Below are 15,294 nucleotides of genomic sequence, written 5' to 3' on the forward strand. Positions count from 1 at the left end.
CGAATAGTGGCGAAACATGCATACATACGAAATATTTAGAACTGTATATATTAATGAAATATTATTTATAAGCAATTTTTGTTTYAATTAAATAAATTAAAATGCCGTCTATTTTAGGCCAAATTTTGGTTTGCTCAAATTCATTATGATTAAAATAATGTATGCTCTCTGTTTTTGAGATTTCCTATATCTTCTCTACAACAAAAGTTTTCAGAGATAATTTATAAAATATTTCATATGTAATCTCTGCACACATATGAAATACGGACATCTAGATAGCCAAAAGGGAACACACTGAATACACGAATGTTATTCGATAAGATAAGGAATGTCATTAAAGATTGATTAGATTATTAGTTTAAGTAATTTCTGCTGATGCCTATCTTAATACCTAACGCCTTACGCCTTAGCACGGACATTATAAATTTTATATACAGAAGAAGTAGCACAATAGAGTAACATGAGAAGAAAACTCTATGGTGTACTTTTTATATACATACATATGTATGTATGTGTATTGTTTACGGGCCTGGATTTGGATAACATAAGCAAACATTAAATTTGGCATGTCTTGGGTCGCTACAATATCAAAAGTACTATATTTAGGCATATCCATCTGTTCGTATATACGCGAACTAACCCCTCAGTTTTGCGGCATCTGAAAATATTCACACGTTATTGTCTCCTCAAGTGGCCGCTCTTCTGTAGGAACCACTCTTATTGGACCACTAAAGAATTTAGCTGTCATAYAAACTGCACAATCCAATTCCATTCCTTGTATGACAAATTTTACTTTTATTTATGGTGTATCTAATATAGCATATATGTATGTATAAATGACCGATCAAAATTAAGAAAAAGTTCTTTTTATACCCTTTTATGCCATAAGAAATGCTCCTATGAAGGGCGAAGTTCACGTTTTTCTTGCYTTTCATACAAACCTGTAGCTCATCTTGGAGTCGGGCAAAATGACTTCCATCAAACGCTCCCGTTTTTATTTTTTCTAGACAAATATACATAAGTTTGTGCATATGTACATATAATTGAGGTAGGTGTTGTTGTTGTTATATGGGAGGGAGAATACTCGTGCATGCTACCGTTTCAGCAGCTGTTTTTATTGAGTTAGTGTCTTCTATTGTTAATCACACGTAACTTTAGTGCTATTTAAACTTCAGTAATAGGCAAGCTTTTTTTTTTAAAAATCGTTCAATGAAAACGGCAGTGTCGTGTTGAGCAGCGAAAACGAAAGTCATTATTTAATGCCGGTACATAAAAATATAATCGGAATTGCAAATTCTACACACACAAAATGTGACARTTGAACAAATACAAAAAACAAAACAAACCACCATAGGTCGCCCATAAGTCAACCCCTCTATGCATGATAAACAAACCCCTAAATGGATTTAGAAAAATACTCACAGTGTGCTCTCGGCGCTCTACCGCGACAAATAGTATCGGTAGTGACTCTTTTCWGGGAGGCACTCAATCGTTTGACAACCACAGCAAACACATAGCCACCAGCGAAAGCATTGCGAGCGCGTCCAAATAGTACATTCGTTCCTGCCGCAGCTGCTGAATGTGTATGCAGGGCTAAGAAGGCTGCTCGTCTCTGCCGGTGCTACTGCCGGTTGTGTGCTGAGGCTCGTTAGCGGCGGCCAACGCGAATGCGGGCGTGAGCAAAAGTGAATTGCCGAGTGAATAGTGCACATTAACGGTGTGCGCTTTTTGTTTTTATTTTAATCCCCAACTTTGCATGCAGGGCCAATGCGGTGCTAAATTCGATCATACGTTCTGCTGTGACTAAGCAAGAGGAATTGATTAATTTGTTGCCTTTTTCGCTACAATATTTTCTAAACAATAATGCTGTTTGAGTTAAGMTGAAATATCGATGAAGTGGAAAATGGCAGCTAAAGTGAATTCGAATGAAAATAATTGTGTATGCAAGATTAATAGGTGATAGTGGTGGCTGAAAATTATGAAACGTGTGTGGCGTATACACACATACATAAGCATTTATATATTTTTTTAAAGTATATGCTCTAGAAGTGTAGAAAATGCAATGAAAATAGTCAACTGCAGAAATGTGTTAAAAATAAGTGCGTTCGAAGTTTATCGACATACATACGTACATAATGGTATATGTATGAATGCAAATATTTCTATATAGTGAGCTGTGAAAAAAATGCAAACAAGCAGATATTGCGTGATAAAAGTGSCAGTGGACTTTGAGTATAACGCGCTCTTAACGGTATCGCAAAAGTGTTGTGAAGGTGGATGAAAATACTTACTTAGCTTTCCAGGAACTTATAATTATTGCAGATAAGGTGAGTTCTAATCGCAATAACAAAAGTACACGTGTGCATAAAGAAATCAGTCATAATTTTTGCTATTATCAAAAAGCATGGCAATAAATGCTTACTCACCGCATTTATTTACTGCAAGCTCAAAAATTCCACGAAAAGTCGGAAAATTATTTGTAGACAAAACAATAACAATAACGTGTGTGGTTGCTATACCAATCGCTCTCTTTACTCCTTGCAAAAGTTAATATTAGAATCTCTCATAACTATTACCCCGCTCTCTTCATTGTATTGTTTGTATGTACGGTGTGCTGTCAAATTGGTTTTTTCAATTAAGTGTCAAATTATATTGTTGTGTTTACAGTTTATAGAGAAACTGAGTTTAACGCTGTTTATAAGTAATAAAAATTATCAAAGCCATATGAACAAAGGAGACCCTTAGCTCACTTTTTGGTGACTCAACTCTCGATAAAAGTCAATTTTGTCGGTATACATCTTRGAACAATAATAATAATCGATTAAAACAATTGATAAGAAAATATAAAATGAAAGGATTTACCCATCGGCTGAATAAAATAAAAACATGTGGTTGCATCGAAGCCATAATACCCTTTACAAATACAAAAGATTTGATAGAAGAACTTGATTTGGACCGATCAGTTTGTTTGACAGCTTTACTATACCTGGGTGGCCAACGGAATGTGGAGTTTCCGGATATCAGCTTATTGGGAAATTTTCGTCGTAATTCTGTCATACCAGGTTGGGCTACGTGAGGAGCTGCACCATCTTGCTGAAACCACACAGAGTTGAAAGAAATTCTCATTCGGCCTAATTCTGGATGGAAAAACTCTCTCAACATGCTCAAGTAACGGTCTCCAGTAACCGTAACKGTGTGACCGTTTTCTTCGAAGAAGTAGGGCCCGACAATGCAGCGTGATGAAACTGCACACCACACTGTGACACGAAGTGGATGCAATTCCGTCTCATGGAGTATCTGTGGGTTGGAAGCACTCCATATTCGACAATTTTGTTTGTTTATGTTGCCGTTTAAATCGAAATGTTCCTCGTCAGACATGAAAAGACAGTTCAACATGTTTCCATCCTCTTCCACCATTTGAAGCATCTTCTGGCAAAATTCCAAGCGAATCGGCAAGTCTGCCGCGCTCAGTTTGTTGGCCATTTGAATTTTATATGGGAATAAGTCCAAATCTTTGTGCATAATTGACAGTAATGACTGTCTGCTTACATCCATTTGAGCAGATAAGCTTCTTGTCGAAACACGTGGATTGTTTTGTATGGCAGCAGCTACAGCAGTGATTGTTTCCTCCGTTCGAACTGAAGGGTTTCGATGATAAGGTCTTCTGTTGACTGTCCCATGCTCGGCAAAATTGTTTACAAGTCTCATTATGGTCCATCTGCTCGGAGGATTGCCGCCAAGCGTGGTAGCGGCGGACAATCCAAATTCTTGTTTCAGTGTCCTAGTTATCCATTTTTGTTAAATGTAAAAGTCAATCTGCAAAATAAAAATAAAAAATTAACCAGATTCATTAAATAGAAAAAAAAGTTATTTAATTTTTTTTTGGTAGCGGCTTTCATCAGCCACCCTGTATATTAAATATTGTAGTATACAAGGTAAAGAAACAAGACTTTTTGAATCTATCGCCCCCTGGCGCCATCTATATGTCGACTGGTGCGTTACATCGATTGTCCAGTGAATTTCACGGCATTTAAYCTATTGGAAGTGAAGTTATCGGTGTGAAAATGAGCTTCGAACAAAGAACCAACATTAAATTTTGTTTTAAAATTGGTAAAACTTTTACCGAAACGTTTCAATTGATGAAACAAGCGAACAAGTAGGCCAACGAAAATCTCTAGAAAAGCGTGCTTTAAAATTTTCGCCGATTGTATTCAATAGAGGAATATACACTGAGACCCTGTAGTATTCTTCGCAAGTTCTCACGTAGGAATTTTCGCKTTTTGTTCCCCATTTTCCCACTCTAATTCCACCATTGGTTGTCATACAAACTGAATGATCAAAATGAAGTTCATGTATTGAAAACTCTTTTATTTGACGAGTGATCTTCATGAAGTTTGGCAATTATAAGGCTATATCCGAACGCTTTATTCAGATCGGACTATTGTAAGTGTCACATAAACTGAGGATCAAAATCAAGTTTTGTATGGAAAACTGTTTTATTTGTGAAGGGTATTATAGCATCGGTATAACCAAATTTAATTTTTTTTCTTGTTTTTGAAATTATCATATTCGGTTTGCACAATATGGTATACACATGCATACATACATATACATATAACATACAATATCAACAAGTACAATATAGCGATTCATCGCTTTATAAACATTTTCACTAGATTTGATTTTGTTATAATAAAATAATGTTATTTATAAAATAAACAAAATAATTAAATATACATATGTATATGTATGTAAATATGTACATACAGATTTCATATATATATAAAGGAAATATAGTTAAAAATTACTAATAATTTGGTTTAATCAAATACTTTTTTTTTGAAAATGTGTGAGTGATGACATATGTGTGTATATACAAGAGTACCTGAGCGGCTACGACATCATCTAGTTCTTATCACCGTGTGTTATTTATATATTATCAATGTCATTTGGGTGATTAATTAACTTAAGTCAAAAGAATACTTAACTATGGGTATATAGACATATGTACATAATTCTACATAGTTACGTTCATATGCTTTAGATACATATCATGTTCATATTTTTATTCAAAATTCGAACACTTCTAATATACATCTATACATCGGTAGGTAGACATGTACAGTTTGTGTCTGACGACGGTCCTAGACCTTTAGGATGCCCATTGTAAAATCCCTCCATCTGTTATGTCTTCTCTGAACCATCCTGGGCTTCTGATGAGGTTCATCAGTACAAAAGTTTCATCTGTGTAATCTCTGGTTGCGATTGTTTTCTTGTACAATGTTTTGTATTCGAATAAAAGTGTTTTAARGTCTCCTCTTCTTCTACTTCTTGACAGGAGTAGTCATTGCATAGTGTTCACAGTCATGTCTGCCAATTAGGCAGTGGCCTGTTAGTACTCTTACTAGAGTTCTTATGTCATTCCTATTGAATATTAATAGTTGGCATACGCGGCTCATATTCCATTCGTGCCACATTTACCTGCTTGTTCAACTAGTTAGGGATTGATTCCACCGAGACTCAGYTATATTTATAACATGTTTGGCTATTAAACATCTACAAGCATCCACAGATACATCAAAGAGCCTAATTGTAGAGTGGTGCCTTTTCTAGCAACTTCAACTGCTTCACCAATGAGCCTTGAAATAGGATGATAGATCCACGAAGAGACTATCTCTGATGAAACTCTAAAAGACTTTAGTGATTTCAAAGCCGTTTAGCTACCTGTATATCATATACCAACATGTACATATGTAAATAAAGTATGTGCACGAAAGGAACTGGTCACATAGAAATCCGCACCGCTTTGAAATTTCTAATGGTAAAATCAAAATTCAAATTTACACGCAAAGCTTACTACATTATCTACATAATTGCATTCTATTTTTTACAAAAATATAATAGGGCTACTGTAAAATTTGCAATGAATACTCACGTTCGCGAATCGGTTGTGCGCAAAAAGTTGGAAAATTCAGGCAACTATTATTTATGTTAGGTGCTTTATGAAACCAAGGGAATATATACGTTTTTAGTATCTGGCATGTTAATGATATATGGTATTGGCAAAAATAGATAAAATCGGGTCGATACTACCCCACTACTACTACTTCGTTGCTGTTGTTGTTTTAACGGTTATCTTATCCTCGTTTGGATGGTAAGGGTCATTTGCGTTGTCGTCGAGGTCATCTAACGGGAGGGCCAGGAAACGTGCTGTTTCGACGAGGTCGGACCAAAGGGAAGAGGGTGTTAGATGAGCAGGGTTAGTAGGACATGCAAAAAGGCGGCCAGTATCATGTCAGGACTCGTTGTATGCACGACATATATTGGGTATGTCTGGGTCAATTCTGGATAAGTAGGAGTTTAACATGCTACATTATCCAGAACGAAGTTGCGCTAGGGTCACTCGCGTTTCTCGCGGYAACTGGAGTTCKTCGTCTGCAATAGGTGGTGGTTTGACTCCAAGAACGACATTCACGGGAAGGGAGTCGGTGAGGTGTTGATGGCTCCACTGTGGATGGCGCTCAGTACCTGTCGAAAGTCAGTTGCGTCTGAAGTCCGGTCGGCGTACTGTAAGACGTCGTTGACGTAGACAAGRAAGTACATTTTGATGCTCCTGGGAGGCGGTTCYGCTCCAAGCAGATGGCTGCAAGGGTGATTCCTTCGGAAACATCTTAGCAGAAACTGTTTGGAGAGGAGTTCATTATGCTCCTTTACAGGAAGCATAAGCRTCTCGCTATGTAGGTGTTCGATGGGAGACATCAAGAGGCATCCCGTCGTGGTCCGGAGTGCTGTATTCTATCAGGCCTGTAGTTTCCTCATCTGCTTGCCACTGCATCCAGGCGACCATATGGGTGCTGCATAGTTAAGGACCGGCCGGCCGATTGCCTTGTAAGTTGCCAACAACGTTTTCCCCATGTACTGCCGGCTAGCGACTTGAGGATCTTGTTGCGGCTCTGTACTTTGGCGATAATTGCGGTCGTATGAGGAGAGAAGGAGCATAGACTATCGAAAGTTACACCTAAAAACTTAGGGTTATTGACAGTCGGAATTTTGACACCATCGACTGCAATATTAAGCTCAAGTCTATACTCCTTCGTCCAGTTCGTGAATATGGTCGCTGTGGATTTGGTGGTGGAAAGTGTGAGGTTTCGTGCAGTGAGGAAACGAGAAAGGTCAGAGAGGTAGTTGTTTACTTTCGTACACATGCCATCGATTCCAGTGCCCGACGTCAATATCGTACAGTTATCAGCGTACGAAGTTATGGAAACCCCTTCTGGTGGTTGCGGGAGTTTCGAGATGCAGAAGTTAAACTTATCGAATCGTCACACATATATGTCTTTCATTTGAATTCAAAGTTCAAACTTCGAAGGCACAGTTTTYTCTGTCAGTCTCTATGTGTGTACCTATGTAATGTGTATCTTATAAGGCTGAAAATGAGTAAAATAAATAATCTCAATCAAAATAARCCATTTCGGCATAACGACATATTTCAAGTGGTATAAAATATMGTTATCTTTCTAGGGTTAAATAGCGCTATATTATTTACGTTWTACTTAATTATATGCAAATMTTTTRGAGTTTTATTTTGTAGTTGTGTGACTCCACTAATTGCGCTTAATCTACCAAATACAACATATACAATTGCGGTTGAAAATACTCTTGGTTTCAAATTTCTTATCACTTTTTTGTTTGAATTTTTCTGACTCAATGTGCAGTCGAACGAAATTTTATAGCACCTTAATTTGTTACTGATTTGTCGTGTGCATCGCATGCAAATAAATAAAAATGTGCGCAAGTATCAAATTAAACACGCGAGCATAGAAGCMTCTATGTAYATATGTATRTACATTCGGGTGTGTCRAAAGAAATATAATTTTTTTCACTGGTGTTCTGAAAAATATGTTTTTAGGCACCTCTAAAATAGTCTTCCCATATGTCCGTTATTTTTACGTGAGTACTTGCCGCTGACGGCCTAACCTCAAGGTGCTTTTCTTAAATCACGTAGATCAAAATAATGCGTTGATCAGCGTCCGAAATAAAAAATGCTTTTTACAAGTACTTTGTGGTTCCAATTGGTCAGGTAGAAGGGACACCTTTTCCACCTTGGTCGGGTTCGAGGCCGATCTACCGAGCCACTGCGCGACTCCACTGAATTGAATTCTTTAAATCTACCTACCTTTATTTTAAAACCACAGCCACCACGAATTTCCAAAAGGGCCAAACTCAAAGAGTAGATTGAAGCGAACTCCAATGGCTAACTGCCCCCGTGGTACCAGATTTAAGTCTTCGGTCAGACCTTGTATCTCTTGCTGCCACCAGTTAAGCACCCATCAAACTCAATGACTGGTGACAGTGGTGGCCGTTTCAACTTCAAATGTCTTTTCAGTAGAATGAAACCCATTCAAAGTCTATAATATCAGTTTGAGCTTTCTGTCAGGACTATGCTGCAATTTCAAAGCAAGCCAAAATATACAGACATAGTGCATATTGGATTTTAGTCGCCTCTTACGATAGGCGTACCTTACCGTTGCCGAATTCTACTCCCTGCCCGTTGGCGTATGAACTTTAAAAAATTCACAAATCTCTAAATTGCATATTTGAAATTAGAGACAATTTTTGTTAATTGAAAACGAATAGAATTGACACAAAATTTTTTGACTAAAGACTAGAGACTGTGCTAGAAATAGTGACTGACAAATTGAGTCTTTTCTTAAAAAGTTACAAATAGTGACCAAATTTTTTTCCAAATTAAAATGAATTTTTGAACTACAAAACTCTTTAACAAATATCTTCCTTAAAATAATTAAACTTTTACCGTTAATTTCTTTTAAACGGTTATAACACGAGATATTTTTTTTAGGTAGTTGGAAGTGAGATTATATTTTTTTTCTCTGATAATAAGAAAAACATATAAAACTGTAAGGCGGAGAACCTTCCCGTTACAATTAAGAGCTCATACTTGGAGAGACTTTCTTAAGAAAGACACCTTTAAAGGTGGCTAAGAAGCTAATTATCAAATTATTAAGTGAAAAAAGTGTCTTTTGACCCACCTTAATGTATATATTTTTATGGAGGTAGGTAGGATACATTAGAGCAGAACTTTCGGAATGATTTTTTTAACTATTGTGTAACTCATACATGTTTAACTATTCAAAAGAATAAAAAAGCTATAATATAACAGACCCTAGTCATCGATTCAGGTTTATTAGTTTCCAAAATGAACATATTTGAACTTTGTATAAATTATCTCCGGTCTTTGGGTAAGTGGTTAAATGGCTGTACGGGTTCCAAAAAATCGATCGTGTTTATTATATTATTAAATTATAAAACACCTCTAGAGGCTTATTATTGGCTTAAATTGTTAAGTTGATCCAAGTAATAGTATCGGAGATACAGCCTCAAGAATTTGTGCGCTCAAGGCGAGCTGGACTAAGTGCGCCGTCTTTAAACGCGTTTTTCTCGAAACTGTCGGCTGTTGAAGTCGGTTGGAAAGATAGAAAATCATGATATTTTACACAGGTCTTTGATAGAAATCCTAAAGACTTGGGAAGGATTTTTTATCGTTTGCAGCTGTTTGGATTTTTTACCCGAGGAAACCCATGTAACCCCTTAAGCTAATCGACTGTCTTGAAGTCGATCACGATCTACATATTACCGCGTAGCCTAAAAATAATTCCTCTCAGTTCTTCGTAATTTAGAAAGTGGCAAACCGAATAAAGAGCTGTATTAAACACATAAATTAAAGATAGAATAGCACTTTTATAACTTTGATACTAACTGCGTAAATTTACCGAATAGAACCAAATTACGATTGGTAATTGCCGAATTACGTACAGTACATTAAACATGAATGTCAAAATTCGTGTAATTTGACTAAGAAATTCCAAACATTTAAGAACATCCTGTACAAAATTATGGATTCTCCGGAACTTATGTCGGAAGCTAAGCATTACATATGCTCTTTTGCGATCTTAATCACATCTAGAAGTAGCGGTGCAATATTTTTGTAATTAGAACCTCTTACATTGTATCTATGTAGAATGTACCTATTTCGAGCAAAAATTTTAATTAAAAATTACTGAAAACTACTGGATACTGGATATACCTTCATATGAATATGGTACGTCTATGTATGTAGCTACAAACAAAGTTATTAAGCGCAAAAAGTTAATGACTGACTTTCCAAATAAATTAAAGACGTTAATAATGGGAAGCTTTGGTTCCTTCATCAAGTTTTTGGGATGTCTATATGGAATTTCGCACACTTCTTTCCTTTCCTAGTTGGTGCGCATTTGTCGGACGACGACATGGGTTTCGGTATCTTCAACTAAACAACTCAACACTTAAGTTGTCCGATATTGGAGCACTATTAGATATAACTGATAGAAAAAATTAAGTTCTGGAATCCGATCAATGTTATGTGGTTAAAAATCAAGAAATTAAATTCGAAACAGTCTACCGAAAAAGCCAAGTAGAGAGCAATTGCATTGCTAGTTGAGACCAATCTATTCAATAATTTCTGTAGTATAATAAGAACATTATTGATAAATAATATATGTAAAAATAAAATTGAACCCACTTCGTACACATTCATTTGGACATAATCGCTCATTTTTGTCGGCCGGAAGTTTGGTAACTGCTTACGTTTATCATTTTAAATATAGAGCGAAAATCGTAAACGTACTTGTAGAGAAAAAATCGCAACACATGAAATTAATTAATATGTGGATTAAAATAAAATTGCTCACATTCAAGTATAATGCTACAATTAAACCACGTATTAAATAAAGCGCACAATTAGCTGCTAAGTATATACCTAAAGAATTATATGTTATGTTGTGTATGTGCGGATATAAATAATAACCACAAGTAAGGTATGTTGAAGTTCGGATGGAACCTCACATCATATAATCAGTGATATGATTGTGAGAGACCCACAGTTGTTGCAAAGTTCGAAGATTTTTAATACATTAGATGTTGATTGAGAAATATTTACATGTTGGATGAATCAGAATTGAAAAAATCACAGATTATCCAAGTACAGGTGCACTGGAGTTATAAATGGATATATATGTAGATATAGACACAAAGGCATCGAGGTCAATGATGAGAGCTGTCATCTGAAAACGAATGAATGGAGAATTTTATCCTTGGCTCCAATACAAAATCGTAATCATTAGTCGTCACATCCCGAGTACAGCTGAGCAGGCGACGGGAATTTAATTTTTGACATGTGAAACATTACGCAGTACTATTTGGAGATCTAAAGAGTTATTTCACTTTCAATGATTGTAACATTGTTTCGTAAGAGGATCTTAGAGGAAAAAGCTTTAGGGTGTCTGCAGAGTGGGCGCTTCAAGCCGAGCCGAGCGCATTTTCTCATTTACACAACACACGAATTACCGCTTGGCTCGGCTTTAAGCGACCACTCTGTGGGCGCCCTAATATTATGTTCAGACCGACACTTAATCACAGGATTTCGGCTATTGAGTATTTTATCCTACTAATCTTATTAATTTAGCTTTACAAAAATGATACTTCAAAAGCACTTCATCGAAGTGAATTGAAACTGATCCACTCTAAATCTCTCGGTGCGACTTTGAGCTACTAGTCGGCATTACATTATCACAGCTGATTTAGACACTACAAAGAGAAAAAAAATGTAAAAAAACAAATGAATTAAAGGCAAAAAAAAAAAAAAAAAAAAAAAAAAAAAAAAAAAAAAAAAAAAAAAAAAAAAAAAAAAAAGAAAACATGCGTCCATTATTTCCATTATAGGGAAAATATTTAAAAGAAGATGCCTTTTATAACAAAATACTATATAACAGTGTTTTCCTTTAATAAATATTAAGAGATGGCAATATCAAACGGCAGTAAGAACGGCTAGATTAGTGAAGTGATTAAATGTAATAATCGTTAAATGTAATCTAATCACTTAAGATTTTTGGTGGGTCATAGTTTGTTTGGAGTTTTATCTGGGTTTCAAGCATCCTCTGTTCGCAGAGATAGACAGAGAGAAATTGCCGAACGAATCCCTCTTTCCATGTGATATGATTTGTTATAATCCTATCCTATCCATAATTCCATTATATAAACACAACTGTTATACCTAATGTAAAATCTACGCAAGGCATAATAGCAGCAGCAATAATTCAATTTAAGCTTTTTATTGCCCAACGCGGTTGATAAAAAGTATTGTATATATACCAATCAGTAAGTAGCGAAAACTATCTTATATGATGAGAAATGTGAACATACAGAGCGGAATCTCATCTCCTCATATGTCCAATGCTTAATGGACAAAAAGTTAGCGTCGTTAGCGATTAGTCGTTCTCAGTCAAGTACACACATACATATATCTACATAAATATATATGCATGTATGTTAAGAAATGCGGATGTCTGTCTGTTTATGATGGACTCGCTGACAATCCCATTGAGATTCCACTTTGCGCGCTAAGCATTATTCATTTTCGTTGCGATTTGTATGCGATTCGTCGCCGACACTAATGTAGCGTAGCTGACAGACAATGGGCCGCTTCATTGCTTTATCAGTGGTTTTCGAGGGAGCAATTGTTTGAGCCTACACACAGCATTTTTTGAGGCAGTAATGTGTCTGATACATATGTACGTATATATTGTTACCCAGTAGACCTAAAGAGTTGTAGCCACTAACAGGTTCTTTAAGGAGAAATCGATTATTAGCGCGTAAGAAGCAGAGAGAGCGCTGCTCGTTTCTTGGAGCAGAAAATAATAAATAAAATTAATTTAGTGGTAAATAGTAAGTTCTATAGATCAATTTTCAAACCTTGTTCTGATCTGATTTAAGAAAAAAACCAAAAACATTTTGATATTGTCTTGCTAAGTTTTGCAAATGTTCCGTTTCTAAGGGTAAGTAACTTACATTCTTGTTCTTCCTGATAGCTAGCAGCTTTTAGCAGTTATGAAACAAACCTAATGATTGATTAAACCAAGAGCGTTAGAAAGGTTTATAACGACGGTTCTCGAGACCAAAATTTTTCGAATTTCAGTCAAGGACAATTGCATTATATGCAATCTGTGCTCTCGTTTCATCATTCATTTGCTGTTTGTTCAATTCAATATAAGAATATAAAAAAATATGAAGAAAAATGTTAGATTGAGCAACGAATTCAATTACACTAGTGGTCACGCAAACCTTACACTATACTTTCCTAAATTTTTTTTTTTCGCATTTAATCGTTTGTTCGGGATTTTCTTAATTTTTTTTTTTGTGTTTTTTGTAATTGATTACGTTTGATGAATAAAACACAAATAATCTTTTCTGTGCTTATACAAAAGCTGCCGATTTTATTGTTTTTAAAATATTACACCGACTAAACTGCGTGTTTCAATTAAAAAAAAATATTAAAAAAAACTTTTTTCAATTATAGTGTAACTTAAATTAAATTAGAAAATAAAAAATATCATGTTTTGTATTGTATATATTGTACATTGTTTGTATAGCTTTACTATCTTTATGATTTATCTATAGCTGAATGTGTTTTGTTTTTAAATTTTAATATTTTTGATAAATAGCATGTCATTAACTTATTTCTAAATAAAATATTTCTATACATCAAAAAGTACCGCTATAAAGTGTAGTCAAATATGCACACTACTTGAAAATTTTGAGTGGTAAGGTTTGCGTGGCCACGAGTGTATTTGAATTGATTTCTAGAATTTTTTAGCCAGTCTTTTTGAAGACGTTTTTTGGAACTTTAGATGCAGCTGACATCCTTATGGCTATTTGATTCGGTTTAAAATTAATAAAATATTGTTACAATGCCACCTAATTAACACTTCCAGATAAAGTCACGTTACACGTCTGTGGCAAAACATTCTCTTCAAGACAGTACACCAGCGAGAACAGTTGATTTCTCCAATTATTTTTCTTATATTTATAGCATTTTTTATTTGGTTTTGGTTGGCTGGGAGTCGTGTGCATTTATATTTATTATTGTGGATACGTGAGTATTATGAATAAATGCATATGTGGGTATCTGAGCATTTATGTATGTAATTACATATACATGGATGTAAATATATTTGAATGCATATAATTTTATTTGTGCATGCTTTTCAAATGCAACTGGGTGGAATGCCAATTTGAATTAAATCAGAATTCCACGTCATCATAATTTGAAGGTTGTCGTTATCAATAATACACACATGTACATATAATTATGGATATACATATATGAATACATATACATATGAACATGCATAAGTGCATTTTGCGAAATCAAAAATAACTGTAATTGCGTGTTTTCAGTTAATTCCATTAAGTATTATGTTGGCATGCCTTTAAGTGGGAGTCCCTCATCGGTATGGTCTTTGCGGCGTTCCACTGATGAATGTCTGCAAATTCTTATTGCTTGTTAAATCAAGTGTTGAATTCACTCCTTCTTCTTTATTTTGCAACTATGTACATGCTGAATGATTTTAATTGAATAATTGCTAATTGCAAGTACCTACATATGTATGTATGTATAGTATAGGGATAAATATGTGTGTGTTTTATAATGCGTCTCCTATTAGTGATATATGCTCTGAGCATATACATCTATATTATATATTTTGCACATCCATCTATATGAATTATATATTAATTATACACCAACGACTGTGCTTTCCAGGAAACTTTACACATACAATGGTGGGTATGTATGGGCTTGTACTAATGCTGGGCATGTATTGTTTATAGAGATTACTGTTACTGCTCACTCGCCTGAGTTTAATTTAATTCTTTCGTCATTTAACGTTCGATTCTTTCCGCTATTTATTGATTTGATTAGTGAGTAAGCAACTAATATCGTTCTCGTACATTTCCAGCTGTAATTTACTGGTGTACCTAAATAAAAGCATTGAACGGCGCGTTAACGCCGACGCGGCTCGCTAAATAAAGCGGGAACTTTACGCCGAATGCTCACTTAAATTCTAAAATTATTACAAACAAGTAAGGAAGAGATGAGGTCGGATGGAACATTTTATACTCTTGCAACTATTCATCCCACGCGAGGCTTAAAGCAAGTGTATGGAAAATTGGTTTAGACATGTTTGTATTGGTTCAAAAAGATAGAAGGCGATATTGAAGAATTGTATAAAAAATGTTTTTTAGAAATGCGAATTGAATTTGATCGGATGCTAGGTCTGTTAAAATTTAGTCTTTAGAATCAGCAGACTGATTGAGGTTGGTACACCCAAAAGGTGGGTGTTAAGTATTCCACTGGTGCAGTTATTCTCAAACGTAGGATCAGAAGGAAGATGAGTGCAG

At 35.3% G+C, this 15,294-nt stretch overlaps 1 protein-coding gene across 3 annotated transcripts in view; it reads left to right on the forward strand.

The window, feature by feature from the left end:
- The first annotated feature begins 1,211 nt into the window (after positions 1–1,211).
- LOC108967350 (glycoprotein-N-acetylgalactosamine 3-beta-galactosyltransferase 1) overlaps positions 1,212–15,294 on the forward strand; it is a 40,743-nt gene continuing 26,660 nt past the window's right edge. For 2 of the 3 annotated variants that reach the window (XM_018930692.1, XM_018930695.1), the window contains exon 1: positions 1,212–2,327. The gene's annotated coding sequence lies outside the window, so the exon portion shown is untranslated. The remainder of the gene's footprint in view (positions 2,328–15,294) is intronic. The other variant, XM_018930694.1, reaches the window with a different exon arrangement.

This window comes from Bactrocera latifrons, unplaced genomic scaffold (genome assembly GCF_001853355.1).
Source record: "Bactrocera latifrons isolate USDA-ARS-PBARC rearing strain unplaced genomic scaffold, ASM185335v1 scaffold_183, whole genome shotgun sequence".
NCBI lineage: Eukaryota > Metazoa > Arthropoda > Insecta > Diptera > Tephritidae > Bactrocera > Bactrocera latifrons.